This window comes from Nicotiana sylvestris, chromosome 8, assembly GCF_000393655.2.
Source record: "Nicotiana sylvestris chromosome 8, ASM39365v2, whole genome shotgun sequence".
Lineage (NCBI taxonomy): Eukaryota > Viridiplantae > Streptophyta > Magnoliopsida > Solanales > Solanaceae > Nicotiana > Nicotiana sylvestris.
Window position 1 is genome coordinate 182,103,590 of NC_091064.1, and position 18,180 is coordinate 182,121,769.

Consider the following 18,180-nt stretch of genomic DNA (forward strand, 5'->3'; position numbering starts at 1 on the left):
AAGACCTTTGCTTGAAGTTGTACTAGTAGGACTGAAATTAGTTATGTAACAATAAACTGAAAAACTGTTGGTATTAGCAAGGACTGTTAATTGTTTTGCCCTGAAATGTATGTAAGTTTTCTACTTTAGTTTGAGTTTAGTTGTAATTAGGTTCAATATAAGTTGGTATAATAAGTTAGGTTAGCTTCAGCCAGTTTCCTATCATGTGCTTCCTTTGTAAATATGTTTGAAAAGCCAAACCAACAATAAGATAAACTTTCAGTAGTTATCTTTCCTTTTATTTGTAATTAAAAGGAATTTGGGGTATCTCATTTCACATCTGCTCTAATAACTGGAAGCCGAAAAAAGAAAGTGTAACTTACAAAGCAAAATTAGTCCATTGCTTAATTATGTCTGATTAAATGACGAACACATCGGTGAGCCGTTTCGTGGCTTACCCGGCTACAAGGGTTCGACTCCTTAACCTCTCCTGGGCGGTTCCGCCCCATCCAACTTGGGTCCCGTCTCAAGCCCAATACCATGCCCATTAATGTGACTAAGTTCAGACATCTTCTTAAACTGGACCTTAAGCTTTTGAGCACTTTAATTAATTAGTTTTTTTTTCTTTGAGAGACAAAAATAGAAAATCATAGTCACTTTAGGATCGACCTTTGAATAAAAATGAGACGAGCCTCGCCAAATAAAAATGCAACTTTGCGGGGCCCTCAATAAATGGTTAAAATAAAACATTTAGAATTCGGGATGGGCCGTTAAGTGAATTTTACGGCCTTCCCCAAAATAATAATGCATTGGTCTCTTTAGGCGCGTATTTTAATAACAGTACCTCCCTAAACTCGGGTGCATATTTATGTGACCTAAATCCAAATCTCAACGGAGTCGATATGTGTCAACAACCACGGGTACATTGATGTGACATGATTTGAGATGCGTTTTTACGACGTTGCAATTCTCTTTTAAAATAATAATAATAAAGCGGTAAAAAGTTAGAATTTGAACATAGGTTCAACATGTATTAAAATCAGATAAATAAGCCGAATATGACAGTTGAGTGACCGTGATAGAACCACGGAACTCGGGAATGACTAACACCTTCTCCCGTGTTAACAGAATTCCTTACTCAGATTTCTAGTTCGCGGACTGTAATACAGAGTCAATCTTTTCCTCGATTCGGGATTCAACCGGTGACTTGGGACACCATAAATCTCCCAAGTGGCGACTCTGAATCTTTAAATAAAATCTCGTTTCGATTGTCCTTTAGTTGGAAAAACTCTCTTATGCCCTTGCGGGTGTAGGTAAAAAGGAGGTGTGACAGGACTATGACATCACTATCTTGTATCACCCAGGCAAGGCCAATGTGGTGGCCGATGCTTTGAGTCGCCGGGAGGAGAGCTTGGGGAGTTTGGCATATCTACCAGCATCAGAGAGGCCTATGGCAATGGATGTTCAGGCCTTAGCCAGCCAGTTTGTGAGATTGGACCTTTCAAAGCCCAGTTGAGTCCTAGCTTGTGTGGTTTCTCAGTCTTCCTTGTTTGACCGTATCAGGGAGCGGCAGTATGATGACCCTCATTTGCTTGTCCTCAAGGACAAGGTTCAGCACGGTGATGCCAGAGATGTGACTATTGGTGATGATGGGGTATTGAGGATGCAGGGTCGGGTCTGTGTACCCAATGTTGATGGTATTCGGGAGTTGATATTGGAGGAGGCTCATAGTTCGCGGTATTCTATTCATCCAGGTGCCGCTAAGATGTATCAGGATTTGAGGCAGCACTATTGGTGGAGGCGGATGAAGAAGGATATAGTTGGATTTGTAGCTCGGTGCCTCAATTGTCAGCAGGTGAAGTGTGAGCACCAGAGACCTGGTGGGTTACTTCAACAGATAGAGATTCTGGAGTGGAAGAGGGAGCGGATCACCATGGACTTTGTAGTTGGGCTCCCATGGACTTTGAGAAAGTTCGATGCTATTTGGGTGATTGTGGATCGGCTAACCAAGTCCGCTCACTTTATTCCTCTGTGTACTACTTATTCCTTAGAGCGGTTGGCGGAGATCTATATCTGGGAGATTGTTCGTCTGCATGGTATCCCGGTTTCCATCATTTCAGATAGAGGTACTCAGTTCACATCACGGTTCTGGATGGCCGTTCAGCATGAGTTAGGTACTCGGGTATAGTTGAGTACAACATTTCACCCTCAGACGGATGGACAGTCCGAGTGCACTATTCAGATTCTTGAGGATATGCTCCGCGCGTGTGTGATTGAATTTGGAGGGTCTTGGGATCAGTTCTTGCCATTGGCGGAGTTTGCTTACAATAACAGCTATCAGACCAGTATTCAGATGGAACCGTATGAGGCTTTATATGGGAGACAGTGTAGATCTCTGGTGGGTTGGTTTGAGCCGGGCGAGGCTAGATTATCGGGCACAGACTTAGTTCAGGGTGCCTTGGAAAAGGTTAAGGTGATTCAAGACAGACTCCGTACAGCCCAGTCCAGACAGAAGAGTTACACGGACCGGAAAGTTCGTGATGTTTCCTATATGGTTGGTGAGCGGGTTCTGCTTCGGGTTTCGCCTATGAAGGGCGTCATGAGATTTGGGAAGAAAGGGAAGTTGAGTCCAAGGTTTGTTGGCCCTTTTGAGATATTGAGGCGAGTTGGGGAGGTTGCTTATGAGCTTGCCTTACCTCCCAGCTTGGCAGGAGTGCATCCAGTATTTCATGTTTCGATGCTCCAGAGGTATCATGGTGACCCGTCGCATGTGCTGGATTTCAGTTCAGTCCGGTTGGACAAGGATCTATCCTATGTTGAGGAGCCAGTGGCAATATTGGACAGGCAAGTTAGAAAGTTGAGGTCAAAGAATATTTCTTCGGTAAAGGTTTAGTGGTGGGGCCAGCCGGTCGAGGAGGCGACCTGGGAGACCGAGCAGGATATGCACAGCCATTACCCTCATCTTTTCACTACTTCAGGTATGTCTCTATGCTCGTTCGAGGACGAACGAATGTTTAAGTGTAGGAGGATGTGACGACCCAGCCGGTCATCTTAAGAATTAATGCCCCGATCCCCTATTAACTGTTTTCCCCAAGTTTATTTCTGCTAATGTGATTTGCCGGGATGCTCGGTTTTGAGTTTTGAGGAGTTTTGGGACACTTAGTCCCTAAATGAGAGCTTAAGTGTTAGAAATTTGACCGAAGTCGGAACAGTGGGGAGACAACCTCGGAATGAAAATCCAACGGTTCCGTTAGCTCCGTTAGGTGAATTTGGTGTTGGGAGCGTGTTCGGAATATGTTTTGGAGGTCCATAGCTAATTTATGCTTGAAATGCCGAAGTTTGAATTTTTGAAGTTTCCGGTCCGATAGTGAGATTTTGATCCGAGGGTCGGAATGGAATTCCGGAAGTTTCAGTAGCTCTGTCATGTCATTTGGGATGTGTGTGCAAAATTTCAGGTCATTCGGACGAGATTTGATACAGTTTTTGATCAAAAACATAATTTAAGAGTTCTTGGAGTTCTTAGGCTTGGATCCTAAGTGAAATTGGTGATTTGATGTTGTTATAAGCGTTCCGAAGTGTTTATCAAGTTTGAACGATGTCATGGGATGTGTTGGTATAATTGGTTTAAAGTTCCAGGAGTTCCGGGTAGGTTACGGGATGTTTTAGTGCAAAAATCATAGCTGTAGCAGGTCTACAGGGGTTGTAGGCCCCAGAACTCACTCACGCGGTCCGCACAAAGTGGGGCGCGGCCGCGGTGAAGGGCCCTCCCGCTGGTCCTACTTCGGAAGATCATATCTTTTGATCTACAAGGAATGTTGAGGTGATTCAAAAACGAAAGTTGTAGCCCTTCGTGTCTAGTTTCCAGAAAGTAAATATATCGCAATTTGGACATCTGTAGCAAAAGTTATGGCCAAAATATTAAAGCCTATCACTGCAGAGGGAGGCCTGTGCGGCCACACGTTGCCTTTGCGCGGACCGCGTGAGTTTTGGTGCGGCCCACAGTAGCTGGAAACCTGAGGGGTACCTATAAATACGAGGTTTTGGGTTTTATTTAATATTTTGACCTAGAGAGCTCGGATTTTGGCGATTTTTCAAAGGATTTTCAAGAAATTCATCGAGGTAAGTGATTTTAACTCAGATTTGGCTAGAATACATGAATCTAACACTGAATTCATCATTTAATTCGTGATTTGAGAGGGAATTTGGGAAGAAAATTGTGAAACCTTTTAAAAATGTAAAATGATGATTTAAAGGACCAAATAGTGTCAGAATTGTATAATTTTCATATGGTTAGACTCGTGAGAGTGCAAGGTTTCTGAGAATATAAATTTTTACCGATTCCGAGACGTGGGCCCGAGGGGCGTTTTGGTCATTTTCCATAATTTCGCGTATTAGCTTTGAATTAAAACATAGGATCATTTGTTTGAGATGATATTTACGATATGCAATTGAATTAATTAGATTTGGGCCATTTGGAGTCGGATACTCGTGGCAAAAGTGTGGTTTTTAGTTGATTTTGAGCCGGTTCGAGGTAAGTGGCTTGTCTAACCTTGTGTGGGGGACCTTTTCCCTTAGGATGTGCTATATTTGATAATTGAAATGCCCTGTACGTGAGGTGACGAGCGCGTACTTGAGCTAATTGTTGAAAATCCGGTTTTTCCTTAAGTATTTCAATTGAGTTCTTTTCTTGTTTTATTCTACTTGTGAATTTAGCATGTTGCTAGTCTAGAAAGGCATGTTTAGTTGACTTAATTGCCTATTTGCTTAAATTGCCTAAATTGCATTACGTGAAGCATGTTAGGCTAGAAGTAAATGTTTACTTGGTACGAAATTAGCGTTTAATTTAATATTCTTGTGTTGCTGCTCTGTGTTTTAAATTGGGACTATGGGTTAGATTCTCGGGAGATTCCCCCTGCACATTTACTTTGGGACTACGGGTTAGATTCCCGGGAGATTCCCCCTGCACATTTACTTTGGGACTACGGGTTAGATTCCCGGGAGATCCCCCGTACATATATTAAGGATACCGAGAGATCCTCGGGATACCAAGAGATCCCTAGTACATATTGAGGATACCAAGAGATCCTCGGGATACCAAGAGATCCCTGGCTTATATTGAGGATATTGAGAGATCCTCGGGATACCAAGAGATCCCTAGTACATGTCGAGGATACTAAGAGATCCTCGGGATACTTAGAGATCCCCGGTTACTTTCCTTATGGTTTGCTTTCATCATTGTTTCCGTTATTGTACTCTTATTATCCTGCATAGATTCTTACTGTAGGTTCTCAATTGCACTGCTTATCTTATCCTGCCATCTTTATATTTTATATAACCTCAGTAGGGCCTTGACCTTCCTCGTCACTACCTAACCGAGGTTAGGCTTGGCACTTACTGAGTACCGTTGTGGTGTACTCACGCCTCTTCTGCGCATGTTTTTTTCATGTGTAGATCCAGGTACCTATACTCAGGCGTACTATCAGTGAGGCAGGAGGACTACGGAGACTTCGAGGTAGATCTGTTGCGTCCGCAGACCGACGAGTCTCCCTCTTTATTCTATCTTTAGTACTTAGTTCTCTTTCCTTCCGTTTGTTAGATATTCTGGAGTTTGGAGCCTCACTATACATTTCTGTAGCCTGTGTTTTCCCGTGAGTTTCCGGGATTTTGGGATTGTTTTAGTCTTGAGATATTGAGTCATATATGCCGAGCGACATTCAGTACAATTTCCTTTTTAGATAATTAAATATGGTATTCTATTTTTCCGCAATTATTATGTTTCTGCAAGTGTTAGGCTTACCTGGTCACGGAGACTAGGTGCCTTCATGACATGTTCACGGTTGGTGAACTAGGGTCGTGACACTAGTGGACTAAATTGGTTGCAAAGCGAGGTAAGTGTTTGGTCTAACCTTAGCTTGAGGGACTAGAAGTTGTGTTATAATTGTTATAGGTTATTTGTCGAGTACGACGTATAGGCATGGTGATGAGTATCTATACGTTGGTGTCAAGCATGCCCGTGAGTCTTATACTTTGATTAATGTGACTCCTATTTGACTTAACTGAAGAGTTTTGCCTCTCCTATTGTTATGTTATATTTTCATAACTAGTTGACTCGTGTTGATTTCCTTATTATTGACTTGTATATTGTGGAATCGTTGCTACGTGTTAGTTTTCCCGTTATTGAAATATTTCCTTTATGCCAGTATTCTTTCTGTGGTTATTCCTTTGAGCTGGTTCTACCATTTTCTCGTGATTTACAGCCCCTGAGTTGATTTACTTGTCTTACTTTGTATTATTGTCATTTGTTGTTGTTATATGTATTGCGGTGATGTTCGATCCTTCTGTTGTGATGTAATTGTTGATTCTCTTGGTTGCGTTGTGTATTTATTTTGGGACTACGGATGTGGGATTCCGGTAGCTCCCCCTTGTTTGTTTACTTTGGGACTACGGGTTAGATTCCCGGGAGATCCCCCTGCACATTTACTTTGGGACTACAGGTTAGATTCTCGGGAGATCCCCCCGCACATTTACTTTGGTACTACGGGTTAGATTCCTGGGAGATCCCCCTGCACAGTTATGAGTTGGACTACGGGACTGCACCCAGGAGATCCACTGGATATTTATATTTGGGGACTACAAGACGGTATCCTGAGAGATCCCCGGTTGTTATCTCTGTGTTGAGTTGTACTCCTTCCGTGATTATTTTGTCTCCATTGTAATTTTTGTTATCAATTCAAGTGTTTTTAATGGTTTAGATTCCTTTACGGCTGCGATCCTTTGTGTGGGAATCATAGTGTTGACAATACCTCGCCCTATTTGTTTTATATATACTCAATAATTCAAATTTCAATAATTGTTACATTTTTAACTCAATTGATTTCTCAACTAAATTTTTCTTAAAGCGTTTACGGTTGTACTTTACTTAAGAAGGAATTTCTACTAAGTTAATTTATCAAATCCCTTGGTAAAATTAATAATTCATTTGATGTTGTATACTAATTGAAATATGGTACTTTATTTATTCAAATGATTTCTAAAAATAACTTCATCTTTTCTTGATGAGTTTCAAATGGGTTTAGAAGTTGTACTCTACTTCTTGTTAAGTAAATGTGGCTCCGTGAACATTCTCAATTGTATTAGGTTATGGACCCTATAAACTGAGTAACCTGAGAACGTTTTTGCGCAATGTGAGACAGAAATTATGTGGGCACGAGGTGCCGTGAAAATATAAAAGTGGCTTGAGACCTATATATTTATGATTATGAAATGAGGCGTCACAAGGTGACCTTTACTCAAAAGAGTTATATTCGAAAGATGCTTACTTGGAAGATACTTATTTGAAGGAAATATATTCGAAATATATTTATTGAAAGCATATTATCTTAGAGATTATTACTTGAAGGATTTATAAGCGAAAGATTTATATTTGAAGGACTCAATTAATTGATTACACTTATATTTATTATTTGTTGAGAAGCATTTATGGTGTTCTTGTTGCCTGCTACTTATATCACTGGTTGATCATTGTTGCCATCATTGTTATCTGCTTCCTATTATTTTGTACGCTATATTGCACAGGTTTATTTGGTAGTCTGGTTCTAGCCTCGTCACTACTTCGCCGAGGTTAGGCTAGGCACTTACCAGCACATGGGGTCGGTTGTGCTGATACTATACTTTTGTACATTTTTGTGCACAGATCCAGGTATTTGATCGATAGTAGCTATTCGTTGCGGTGGAGACTCAAGGTAAACCTGCAACAGCGTTCGCGGTCCTCGGAGTCACCTTCAATTGTACTTATTTCCATATGTTTCTTTTGTTCAGAACAGTGATGTATTTATTTTGTATAACTACTCTTAGAAAAGTTTATGACTTGTACTACCGATTTTGGGAATTTTAAATTGTTTAGAGGAAATTCATTTGAAATTAATAAATATCAATGTTATTTCAGTTAAATGTTAGGCTTACCTAGTTTAGAGACTAGGTGCGATCACGACTCCTTCAGATGGATTTTTGGGTCGTGACAAGTTGGTATCAGAGCTTTAGGTTCATAGGTGCTACAAGTCATAAGGGAGTTTAGTAGAGTCTTGCGGATCAGTACGGAGACGTCTGTACTTATCTTCAAGAGGCTACAGAACTATTAGGATAACCTCACTTCTTTCATTCCTTATCGTGCGACGTTTATTCAACTTGAAGCATATAACTTATGTTGTTTTGCACCCACTCGTGTATGAAATTGTGCACTCGATAATAACTATGCGCCAATGGTCAGTGGTAACACAGATGGGTTATAAGGGAGCCAGGATTGCTCAATCATTGTTACCACGTGTTTCCAAGATTGAAGATGCGGAAGTACTGAGAGATCACCCAGTGAATCATGTAGGGGTGCAATGGGCCCTGGCGCCGGGTTGACTTATATGAGTTGTGAAGGTTAACATTGTGGATTATCGAACGTTGTGACCTATGGCTTCGTGCCAATTGAAGGGAGTCCACTATCAACGATCAAATTGTGGGGTCACGTGTTATACTAATTTTGGCCTGAGATGTATTTATATGGTATTGAAAGATTTTCCAAAACTTGTATATGATCAATAGATGAGATTTGAATAGGATGATGACGAGACTTAAGATATTCCCGCGTCCTTAATAATTCTACGTTTTAGTATCAGCGGGGTCATGGAAACATATTCAGTATACTAGTAGTGCTTAAGTTAATCACAACACTCGCGAGGGGCAGTAATCTTTTAATGTACCAGTGGCATGGAATTTCCTGCAATGGTTATTTAAGTTATCCGGTACGAACTCAGTATGAGCAGTCGAACTGCGGATGGGTTGTTATGAATATGGTGATACTAGGAACATCTTGAGAAATTGTCCTAGACTTGGGAGAAAGTTGTTCCATCAAAGCACACGTGCCATGTACTCCATTATAGTTACTACTCTACTTATACTACCAACTAAGGGTGGAGGAAAAGCGGGTAGATGGTGCCTAAGAGGTGGAGGCCCGACCCATTGATATATTTGCTATGGTATAGCTGAGGTCGCTACACTAGATGGAGTCGTTATAAGTACGATCTCGAGTTGTTATAGAGTAACAATTTCATTAACTTGATTCGGTTCTGAGTATCAAGGCAAGTCCTCCTAATATGATCCGCTTATGAGTGAGCTTCGTAATTCTAAAATTTACGTATGTGAATACTTCTGTTGGGAGATTATATGGAGATAGCTATATCTATCATTATGTGTCGGTCACTAAAAATAGTTGTGACCCCAAAAGTGACTTTTGTTAATCATTTTGGTGAGTTTGATGTAATTTCTAAATAATTAATTTCAATTGTGAATTATATGCCCTACCAGTATGAGGGTTCATTATATGTGTGATTTTGTTTGACGGAAATTATTTGAAAGAAGGAAGAAAGGAAATGGAAAATTTTAGTTGGCACAATGTACAAAATACTTGTGATTCAGAGTTGAGGACGAGATCCTCACATTTTTATATGATATGAAATATTTAAACCGGGCTACATGTTGCGATGGATGTTATATAAGGACGAGGTCCTTGTGGTGAGAAATTTATGTGTTTAAATTCTCCCTTGTGAAATTAAAAATTTGTACTATAGTACTTATAGAGAGTCATGCCTATGAGGCTTATTTGAAATTCTTGAATGAATATCTCTGTGTATAATTTGCCAAATTGTATTGTAATTATTGTATTTTAGCCTACGAGGTGAGTGCCCAAGTGGCGTTAAATGTGAGTCATTAATTTGTGTAAGTAATTATGAGGTTTTCATGCCTCGTTGTTGGTAAAGTAAAGGTTTGAAATGAGTAACCTGAGGTTAATTGGCAATTTTGTAATCGATTATGTACAACTATTAAAACCAAAGATGTGGTTAAGGTCATGCATATGATGTGTTTCATGTCCAGATATCTTCATGATAATGCCACACCTGTAATACGGAGATTAGTGTTATTGGTATATATATTGTGGTGAATTGTTGAGTTGTGGATGTGTTGTAAGTAGTTGTTTTGGTGTTACTCTGTCAGGTGGATAGTCCCAATTACCGGGGAGACTCTGCCGAAATTTCTGAAAAATTTGGGAGTTAGAAAAATTTGGGACATTGAGAGATGCGAAGAAAGAGATAAGTTAAGTTGTGTATTTGGGGACGAATGACCCTAAGTGGGAGAGAATATAACATAAGTCTCGAAGTATTTAAGCACTATTAAAAGTTGATGTGTGTGGACATAAGACTAATATTGTATCTTGATCTGAAAAATTTAACCATTTTGAAAATGTTTGGAGAGTAAGAAATTTGGTCTTGAAGTTTACAAACATGGATAAAGAAAATAATCTCAACTGAGGTGCTGTTGTCCGACTTATGTCGAATGCGGTAACGTGAGATCAACCGAGAGTATATGTGCAAAAGTAAAATCATCAATTTGGGAACCCTAGAATGATTCTTAGTACGTTCGAGGATGAACGTTTGTTTAAGAGGTGCAGAATGTAACGACCCGACCTGTCGTTTTAAGAATTAGCATCTCGTTCAACGGTTTAAGACCTTGAGAAGATTCTTAATATGCATTATGACCCTCATGTATCGTTGAGTTTGAATTTTTTTGAAGATTCGGAATTTAAATGCAAGAATAACTCTCATTTTTGAAGCTTAAATGAAAAGAGTTGACCGGAGTTTGACTTTTAAGCAAACGACTCCGGAATAGAATTTTGATAACTCCAATAGCTTCATATGGTAATTTCTGACTTCGGCGTATGCTTGGATTTGGATTTGGAAGTCTGTAGGTCAATTTAACACATTTTGGCGAAAGTTGGAAAATAGAAGATTTCTGGAAAGTTTGACTGGGGAGTTGACATTTTGATATCGGGATCAAAATCCGATTCTGGAAATCGGAAGAGCTCTGTTATGTCATTTATGACTTGTGTGTAAAATTTGAGGTCAATCGAAATTGATTTGATAAGTTCCGACATCGAATGTAGAATTTGGAATTTATTAGTTTTGAATAAGCTTGAATTGGGGTGCGATTCATGTTTTCGTGTTGTTCAATGTAATTTTAGGCATCGACTAAGTTCGTGTCATGTTATGGGACTTGTTAGTATACTTCGTTGGGATCCCATGGGTCTCGGATGAGTTTTGGAAGAGTTTTTGGAAGAGTTCGGTGTTTTGAGCATAAGCACGTAGTGATCCAAAGGTCCATTTTTAGTTCTAGAAATAAAAATTTAATTTCGAGACTTTATGGATTTTGATAATGAATTATAGGAGTGATATGGAAAGTTTGGTCTAATTTCATCAAGTCGCGATTGAGTTTTTAGCGCGAAACATGAGTTAATTATTTAACGAGCGAAATAGGTATCACATTGAGCAAATGAGCTCTGAATTTAGTTTCGATTGAAAGAATAGGTTCGTATTATTATTTGTGACTCATAGGAACAAGAATCGTCGAATTCCAAGTTTGTATGATGGAGTTAGAGCATTTTTAGTGAAATAAAAAGCTGCTGAAATTTTCTGTGCAATTGCTGGTTTTTTCGTAGATGCGGTGAACAGTACCGCATCTGTGGTGAACAGTAATCCCGCATCTGCAGTGAACAGTACTACATCTGCGGTGAACAGTACCGCAGATGCGAAAATTGCTGGACAGATTATAATTCAAGTTCTGAAAATGGGACTTCGTCCCATTTTCCATTTTTACCAAATTGGAGCTCGGGGAGAGGCAATTTTCGGGAGATTTTTAGAGAAAATAACGGGGTAAGTGTTCTTAACTTAATTTTTGTTAGATTATCCGAATCTATTACTAGTTTTGGCATTAGATTTGTGAATTTAATTGGAAGAGTTTGAAAACCCTCTCGGATAGATTTGAGGATTTGAGGGTTTAAATTTAGTAATTTTGATATGGTTAGACTCGTGGTTGAATGAGCGTTCATATTTCATAACTTTCGACGGATTCCGATATGTGGGCCCTACGGGCGATTTTTGAGTTAATTTCGGATTTTATTGGAAAAACATATATTTTCATATGGGATGAATTCTATAATTTTTGTTGACCGTATCAAATAATTTTTTTGGCTAGATTCGAGCCATTCAAAGTTGGATAATCGAGGAAAAAGCCTACTAGTGGACTAAATTGGTTGCAAAGCGAGGTGAGTTTTTGGTCTAACCTTAGCTTGAGGGACTAGAAGTTGTGTCATAATTGTTATGGGTTATTTGTCGAGTACGACGTATAGGCATGGTGACGAGTATCTATACATTGGTATCAAGCATGCCCGTGAGTCTTATACTTTGATTAATGTGACTCCTATTTGACTTAACTGAAGAGTTTTGCCTCTCCTATTGTTATGTTATATTTTCATAACTAGTTGACTCGTGTTGATTTCCTTATTATTGACTTCTATATCGTGGGATCGTTGCTACGTGTTAGTTTTCCCGTTATTGAATTGTTTCCTTTATGCCAGTATTCTTTCTGTGGTTATTCCTTTGAGCTGGTTCTACCATTTTCTCGTGATTTACAGCCCCTGAGTTGATTTACTTGTCTTACCTTGTATTATTGTCATTTATTGTTGTTATATATATTGCGGTGATGTTCGATCCTTCTGTTGTGATGTAATTGTTGATTCTGTTGGTTGCGTTATGTATTTATTTTGGGACTACGGATGTGGAATTCCTGTAGCTCCCCTTGTTTGTTCACTTTGGGACTACGGGTTAGATTCCCGGGAGATCCCCTGCATATTTACTTTGGGACTACGGGTTAGATTCCCGGGAGATCCCCCTGCACAGTTATGAGTTGGACTATGGGACTGCACCCAGGAGATCCACTGGATATTTATATTTGGGGACTACAAGACGGTATCCTGGGAGATCCTCGATTGTTATCTCTGTGTTGAGCTGTACTCCTTCCGTGATTATTTTGTCTCCGTTGTAATTGTTTTTATCAATTCAAGTGTTTTTAATGGTTTAGATTCCTTTACGGTGTGATCCTTTGTGTGGGAATTCATAGTGTTGACAATACCTCGCCCTATTTGTTTTATATATACTTAATACTTCAAATTTCAACAATTTTTACATTTTTAACTCAATTGATTTCTCAACTAAATTTTCCTTAAACTGTTTGCGGTTGTACTTTACTTAAGAAGGAATTTCTACTAAGTTAATTTATCAAATCCTTTGGTAAAAGTAATAATTCATTCGATGTTGTATTCTAATTGAAATATGGTACTTTATTTATTCAAATGATTTCTAAAAATAACTTCATCTTTTCTTGATGAGTTTCAAATGGGTTTAGAAGTTGCACTCTACTTCTTGTTAAGTAAATGTGGCTCCGTGAACATTCTCAATTGTATTAGGTTATGGACCCTATAAACTGAGTAACCTGAGAACGTTTTTGCGCAATGTGAGACATAAATTATGTGGACACGAGGTGCCGTGAAAATATAAAAGTGGCTTGAGACCTATATATTTATGATTATGAAATGAGGCGTCACAAGGTGACCTTTACTCAAAAGAGTTATATTCGAAAGATGCTTACTTGGAAGATACTTATTTGAAGGAAATATATTCAAAATATATTTATTGAAAGCATATTATCTTAGAGATTATTACTTGAAGGATTTATAAGCGAAAGATTTATATTTGAAGGACTCAATTAATTGATTACACTTATATTTATTATTTGTTGAGAAGCATTTATGGTGTTCTTGTTGCCTGCTATTTATATCACTGGTTGATCATAGTTTCCATCATTGTTATCTGCTTCCTATTATTTTGTATGATATATTGCATAGGTTTATTTGATAGTCTGGTCCTAGCCTCGTCACTACTTCGCTGAGGTTAGGCTAGGCACTTACGAGCGCATGGGGTCGGTTGTGCTGATACTACACTTCTGTACATTTTTGTATATAGATCCAGGTATTTGATCGATAGTAGCCATTCGTTCCGGTGGAGACTCAAGGTAAACCTGCAACAGCATTCGCGGTCCTCGGAGTCACCTTCAGTTGTACTTATTTCCATATGTTCCTTTTGTTCAGAATAGTGATGTATTTATTTTGTATAACTACTCTTAGAAAAGCTTATGACCTGTACTACCGGTTTTGGGAAGTTTAAATTGTTTAGAGGAAATTCATTTGAAGTTAATAAATATCAATGTTATTTCAGTTATATGTTAGGCTTACCTAGTTTAGAGACTAGGTGCCATCACGACTCCTTCGGATGGATTTTTGGGTCGTGACAATTTTCCTTCATGGATTCCATTTCGGATTCCATGGCCTTTTGCCACTTCTCATAATCAGAACTTTGTATAGCCTCTTCATAGGTCTTAGGCAACTTCATTGGCAACTTCAAAACGTCCAATAAAGGTTCTTCAACTTGGGTCTCGTGATATTTACATTGTGTTGATTCATTAGTTTCTTGAACTTCATCAAGTTCTATTTCTCCATTATAATTTCCTTCTAAAAGAAATTCCCTTTCCAAAAAGGTTGCTCATCTGGCCACAAACACTTTATTGTCAGAAGGGTGATAGAAATAATATCTCATTGTTTCCTTGGGATACCCAATGAACCTATACTTATCAGATCTTGAGTCAAATTTATCAGACTGTAGTCTCTTAACATAAGCTGGACAACCTCAAACTTTAATATGTTTAAGGTTAGGCTTACATCCTTTCTATATCTCATATGGTATTGTAGAGACTGACTTAGTGGGAACTTTATTAAGTAAGTATGTTGCTGCTTCCAAAGCATATCCCCATAAATTTATTGGAAGATCAGTGAACTCCATCATAGATCTCACCATATCTAATAAGGTTCGATTTCTCCTTTCAGACACACCATTGTGTTGTGGTGTCCCTGGAGGTGTCCACTGGGAGAGAATCCCATTCTCTTTGAGATAGCTAGTAAAATCTTCACTAAGATATTCTCCACCTCTATCAGACCTTAGTACTTTGATACTTTTACCAGTGTGTTTCTCAACTTTACGGAACCTTTTGAACATTTCAAAAGATTCAGATTTGTGTTTCATAAGATACACAAATCCATATCTTGACATATCATCAGTGAAGGTGATGAAGTAAGAATATCCACCTCTAGCTTGAATTTTCATGGGCCCACAAATATCTGTATGAATTAGTCCCAATAATTCAGAAGCTCTTTTTTCACTTCCAGTAAATGGAGATTTGGTCATTTTTCCTTTGAGACAAGATTCACAAGTTGGATATGATTCAAAATTATATTTGTCAAGGTACCCTTCCTTGTACAACTTGTTAATTCTTTTCTCTCCAATATGACCAAGCCTACAATGCCAAAGGTGTGCATGATTTACTTGATCATCTCTTTTCCTCTTAAGACTTGAAACATGCATAATCGAATTAGCATTCACATTAGGTAAGACATAAACGTCATGTTGGAGATAGTCATTTACATATAAATTATCACTATAATAAATAGAGCAAATACCATTGCCTATATTAATGTGAAAACCACGTTTGTCTAACATAGAAGCTGAAATTATGTTCGAAACAAATTTAGGAACATAATAACAATCATCCAACATATGTACTTTGCCTGTAGGCATTATTAAAGAAATTGATCCTACAGCTACGGCCGCAACTTTTGCACCATTTTCAACTTGTAGATTAACTTCTCCTTTCTTTAGCCTTCTATTTATCTTGAACCCTTGCAACATATTATAGATGTTATAACCACTGCCAGTATCTAATACCCAGAGTGAAGAATTAGTAATAGCTAAAGAAACCTTGAAAACATTTTTCATTAATATCTCATCTTGTCTTTGTCCTTTAGAGTTGCAAGATACTCCTGGCAGTTTCTCTTCCAATGCCCTTTCTTCTTACAGTGAAAACATTCAGCATCATATACTGATTGTAAGATCAAATCTTCAGAAAGCTCTTTACCAAGCTTGTACCCCAACTTCTCATTTTCTTCTGTAAGAACAATCATATGATTGACAAGGGGTCCAACTAGAGAGTTTTCAATGTCCAACTATGTATCAACCATCTTCTTAAGATATTCAATGATTGCAATTGGATCCATATTCTGATGTTTCCTCTGGAGTTCAGAACTCATAGAAGCGAGAATGATGTGTTTAATAGCAAGGCACTCTTCTAAGTATTTCTGATAAACCTTGGTGCCTTGAACATCATTCTCGGGTGGGGTTATCTTTGCAGGCTTATTGATCACATCAATGAGCTTTTCATGCATGAGAATAATTCTCAAAATTTTTATACCAGTCATTAAAGTTTGGTCCTACCAACTTGTTGGTCTCAAGTATTTCACGCAGTGATATAACAGACATATTGAGAAATCTAAAATATAGAAAAGAAAAGGCAATAATATAAGAACATATTTGCATATATCATAAAGACATGGACTTTTATCTAAATGATATTTTCACTAATTATTTTAAATTATTTACCCTCATTATAGTTTACGAAATCTTTATTTATATTAGTGGAGTAAAGGAATCCTTTAACAATATGTATGAGCCCCTTGGAAGTCAAGTCGTTTCTCACATATATTTTAAAGGTAGGTACTCTTACCAATTGTATCCCCATACAATTTCCTTAAATAGCTTTATGTCAAATAGTCCCCTGGTAGTCAGGTCGATCCTATTGGCATAGTTGAGTTCAACCATCATGATAGCAAAGAACTTATTAAATTTTATACTCCCCGGGTGGTCCAGGCGTCTAGTGTAAAATTGAATAATTCTTTCAATCCATACATCTAATGCAATAAATAATTTTAATATATTCTCGAACTATAAGTCTCCTGGTAGTCAGGCCGCTCCTTATGAACAAGAAATAAGTAAAATTATTTACCTTGATGGATAGCTCTATAATAAAATATCTTATATTTTATAAAATATCTTATATTTTATTATTTAAGAACTCAAATTTTAGTAAGAGGGAATTGTAACTAAAATAATTTTTAATAACATGAAGATCAAATCTTTTATAACATGTGAATTAGTTCAAGTTGTCTACATGCTTAGTCCTAAATTAATTTACATCATATGTAATAAATAATTCAAAATTATGTAATGAACAAGCACATGACATAAAAACGAAAACATCCTCTAACATATTTATCTTATATATCACATAAAAAGAATTCATGCCAGAATATTATTATTAATTAACATCTCATGAACTAATAACAATTAAAATAACAGTAGAATCCAATAACCTATTATAGATTACCATCGTATCTAATACAAAATTTCAAATTTAAGTTACGAACTATCTCAATAGTTTAACTTATATGTATACATATTTTATTCACAATAAAATAATATCAATCCATATGCATTCAAACAATTTGACTATAGCACAAGACACATGTATTATGGTTTGAACTCTTTAAATATAATCTTAAAATATTTCGTAAATAACTTTTAGACACAATAAACCACGACTCTGATACCACTGAAGGATTGTGTTTAGGTGTTCGTAACACGCAGTAGAAGACAATAACAATCCTAGGAATATCTTTTCGTGTTTAAAATTTATTTACATATCAAAGATCGGATCTGAGACCTACCTGGTGAAGAGAGCCTCGTTTCAGAATTTTAATTTCTTCGATAGTGCGAAGACTCTGTGCGTATCCACACCAAGACCGATCCTTGCTATCAACTCTTTGATCAATGAAACCCGCGAACAAATTGAACGAAGAATATTGTGTTGAAATTTTTCTCAAAATCTCAACTCAAAGATAAAAGAACAAGAAACAATTTCTTGTAATTGTATTTTCTCTTTTGGCTTTGTATTGCACTATCACTTTCACAAAGTGTTTTTCTTCTCAAGAAATTAATAATAGCAAATTTTTTTCTCCATCAACCTTTATATAGCATCACCTATAAACTCTATTCCTATTTGATTGAGGTAATTATTTATTGGGTAAAAGTTTATTCCAATAATAAACTTTACCATAAATTTCCGTAGGAAAATTTCAATTCCAATCAAAAGGATTGACGGTAGGCGTGGTTAGTCCTTATGAACTTTCAATTGCTAATCCAATTCATAATTGGATTAGTATTTTCCTGTAGGAAAACTTAATCCCATTTCAAATGGGTTTCATGAAAGTCACACGTCACTTTCTAATCCAATTCTAAATTAGATTATAGAACTAATTAATATTATATATGCAACTTAATATTTAATCCATGTTAATTATATATATGCATATATTTCAACCAA